Source organism: Silene latifolia, chromosome 6, assembly GCF_048544455.1.
Source record: "Silene latifolia isolate original U9 population chromosome 6, ASM4854445v1, whole genome shotgun sequence".
NCBI classification, from domain to species: domain Eukaryota; kingdom Viridiplantae; phylum Streptophyta; class Magnoliopsida; order Caryophyllales; family Caryophyllaceae; genus Silene; species Silene latifolia.
In genome coordinates, this window is record NC_133531.1 from 2,458,416 (window position 1) to 2,462,608 (window position 4,193).

Genomic DNA, 4,193 nt, shown 5'->3' on the forward strand with positions numbered 1-4,193 from the left:
ATTTTTGTATAACTTTAGTCCAATTTTTTGTATAACTTTAGTCCAATTTTTTGTATAACTTTAGTCCAATTTTTGTATAACTTTAGTCTTTTTTTGTATAACTTTGGTCTATTTTTGTATAACTTTGGTTCATTTTTGTATAACTTTGGTCCATTTTTGTCTTAGATGAAAAAAAAGAATCTCACAAAAAAAAACGAGATTTAAAACACGAAATCTTAAAAAAAAAACGTATAACAAGAAGAGATTTAAGAAAATGAATAAAAAATGAGAACTAACAAAATAAAAGACAACTAAAATAAAATAAAAGACAAAAAAAATAATGAATGAAAAGAACACAACTCAAAACATACAAATTAACACAAAAAGAAAAAAAAAAAAAAAAAAAAGCAGCGGCGGTGAGGCGGCAGCGGCGGGGTGGCGGCGGCGGGGGTGGTGAGTGGTTAGTTGGTGTCGGGTGGGGTGGTGGTGGGTGGTGGTGAATGAAGATGAGAGGAGTGGGTGATTTATTTGGGTTTTTTTATTTATTTGGATTTTTTGATTTATTTGGATTTTTTGGGTTTTTTTATTTATTTGGATTTTTTGGGTTTTTTTTTATTTGTTTGGGTTTTTTTTTTAGAGTTTGAGAGAAGAGAGAAATGAAATGTGTAAGATGAAAGAGAAATGAATGAGTGGAAAACAAATATATAGTAAATTAGTGATTAATTAGAGTGGATTAGTGAAGGAGGAGAGAGATGGTGAGATTAGCTTATAAACACACTTTTTTGGGGTTGATCTCATCCCTCCATCTCCCTCCATCCAATGACTCATAATAGAACTTATGGACTTAAATTATCTAAGGACCTTAGTTGATCTCTTATATATATATATATATATATATATATATATATATATATATATATAAAAAAAAAATTAAAAAACGAATTATATTGATAAAAAAGCAATTCTTAGATATGCATAGAGAGTCTTATTCTCTTCTATGATATCCATCCTCTCCTCCTTAGCTATTTGGAGGTTTCGTTCAACAGTTGCTATATCGTCATATAGCTGCAACAACTGCTGCTCTGTCAAGCCATTTTGTTTGGCGTCTTTAAGTGCGGATCGAGCTTCCACAAAGTAGCTCCTGAACCTGTCCTCGATGTCGAGCAACCGGCTGATGAAACTCTTGTTGTGCTCAGTCTTAGTAACAGTCTTACGGATGGTATCATTCATTGTTGATGAAGTTTGGAGTTTGTTTGAAAGATTTAGGGTTTGGAGTTTGTTTTAGCAGTTAGGGTTTGGAGATAGTGAGATAATGGAATGGTTATTGAGATAATGCATGAATTTATACTAAGTAATGTGTCGTTTGAGTTGTTTTTTAATTAATACGGAATTACGGAGTATATGTTTAGGAAGTTGTGCCATCAAATTTGCTTCAAATCATATAACCCTTCTCATTCCATATATTGTCAGTAATAATGCATGCATCGGAATTATAAGCGCAGTAATAATGCATGCATCTAGTAATATATAATTTATTTTTTAAAAAAAAAAAAAATTAACAACGGTTTTTAAAAAAAAAACTCGTTGTCTTTAGTTATAACAACGGTTTTTACTACTTTAACCGTTGTTATAACTTCCCCACCAAAATTGAGTTACACTTTCCACAACGAGTTTTTCTACTTTAAACCGTTGTTAATAGTTTTAACAACGAGTTTCTTAGGAAAACGAACCGTTGTTAAAACCTTTTACAACGGACGCTTTAACAGTCCGCTGTTTTATATAACAACGGTTTTTGACCGTTGTTATAGCCTGTATCCGTAGTAGTGTTTTATCATGGTTTGGAGATGGAGATGAGAGACGGAAAGACGGTGGTGCTATAAATCGAGGAATTAAAAGGGGCAACCTACTGGTCAGGCGGCGCGAAGGTGGTGTAATAAGTGGTCGTGTGTCGGTATGGGGTCTGGGTGGGTTTGTTGCGAGGGTGCGGTTGTGGGAGAATAAATTGGTTAGATGGGTGGGGCGGTTAGGCGCGGCGGTGGGTGTTAAGGATGGGTGCTGGACTAGTGTGAAAATGGTGAAGTAGTGGATATGATGATAGGGAAGCAATAACATGTTTCTGGGTTGCTATGAATTTGCAGATGACGGAGATGTTGAGTTAATAATAAAACAGGGGCATAACGGTCATAAAATCAAACTTTTCACCTGAAAGTCAATTTGGGTGTACTATTTGACCTGAGTAGATTTCATGGGAGTAAATTATTAAAAAGTTTTCATAAAAGAGTTATTTTAAAAAGGTGGTTTATAAAAGGGAGTAATTGTTAATTTACTCTTTTTTTAATGAGCACACCCTTTTATCGAAAGATTTAACCCAGATTGATATACCATGGTCCATGGGGCTAAAATGAAATGCATGCTACAACTAAGTAGAATAACTAAAAGGTTTCAAAAAGTCACGTGTAAGACCCGTTAACTATACCATAATTATACATGTACTCGGGCTGGGTTAGGGCCGGGCCAGGTTCTCTTGGTCAGACCCGCGCCAGACAGTGGGAGGGGCGGGGTGGGGCAGGCTGGGATATGCTTGACCCGGGCCAGGGCATGATGCGGCCCGGGCTGGCGGGCCTTAACAATTTTTTTTTTATTTTTTTTTTTGCTAAAATAACGTGCCAAGTGTGGGCCGGGTCGGACCAAGCCAGAGGCAGCGGCGGGCCAAGGCCTGGCCGAGCCGGGTCAGGCCTGGTTGCATAAAATGACGGACCAATGCGGGTTAGGTCCAGGTCGAGTCAGCCCGTGCTGATGGTCAGCTCTAACCATAATGTAAAACCGCCTTTTATTTATCAATATAAATACATAAAGAAATTGTTAATTATTTTTAGAAAGGGTATTTACGTAAAATAACGCAAGAGTCAATACATATATATAAAGCAGAAACTTTTCGAGCGATATTAAAGAGTCCAACTTTTTTAGAATTCCTAATAAGTGTAGATCTAGCTTTTTCCTCTTAATAATTTATGAGAAAATTACCCTAATCAAAGTAGATCTAATAATTTATGAGAAAGTAATCCTAATAGAAGTAAATCTAATATTTTATAATAAAAAAATACTAAAAAAAGTGGATCTAATAATTTATCGATTATTCTTTACTAACATAATAATAAAAAAATAATGTTAAAAGGAATATTTATTTTAGAAATAATTATAAAGCAAAAAAAAAAAAGTCTATAATAAACGTATAAAAGTGTTAAAATTGTATATTTTATACACATATAATTAATCTTTGTGAGAAAAAAAAGGTCCTAATTTATTACAAATATAAATATTGTCAAAAATCTAAGTTGTTCGATTTTAACTACTTGGTGAAATTCGTGTAGTAATAAAGATAATTTTATTTAGATATTTTTTTGAATAAAAGATTTACAAAAGACTCGAGTTGGTAATTATAACCAAACCTGTAATTGTCTTACAAAAACCTTAGGAAAAAGTTGAACTTTATTTTAAAAAAAAAAATACTTCATCAAAAAGCAACTTGGCATTTGACAGAGAAAAATTTCTACAATGACAATATTAGAAATAAACAACTTCAACGATGGCATGAAATGGTTTTATCTCTGACTTTCTATAACGTATCAAATGTGTATGATTAGATTACTAATAATATTCATATAAGATTAAAAAAATTGAGCTACCATTTAAAAATATTAAATAAGTCTCATATCGATTTTATCAAATGAGCCAAAAAAATTAAATATAAATGAACAAAGTCAAGAATTTTGATTTTATGCAAACTAATAATACAAGAACCAGATAACTATGAATAAATCAGTGTAAATATATATACGAATTGTGAGAACTATATATAATCTACTACTATATCACCGAATTCTTTTTTCAAACTGGTTTCAAATGCATATCAAATCCATAATAGACGTTTAAAATGTATTGAACTGCCAAATATACAAAATTATGCGGTTAGATCAATTTTTACTTTTTAAATTCCAATTCTTCTATGTGTTTTTATTCACTTAATTATTTACCTCGTTTTGCAAATGGCTGGTTATTACTTTGTCATGTACTAATTGTATATTTAAAAGTGCAATAGTTTTACGTAACTTTTCAAAGGTGTTTTTTTTTTTTTGGAAATTTTTTATTTTGGTCCCTGAGGTTTGAGTTAATTCCACTTTAGTGTCATGGGGTTTGCATAATTCCACTTTAGT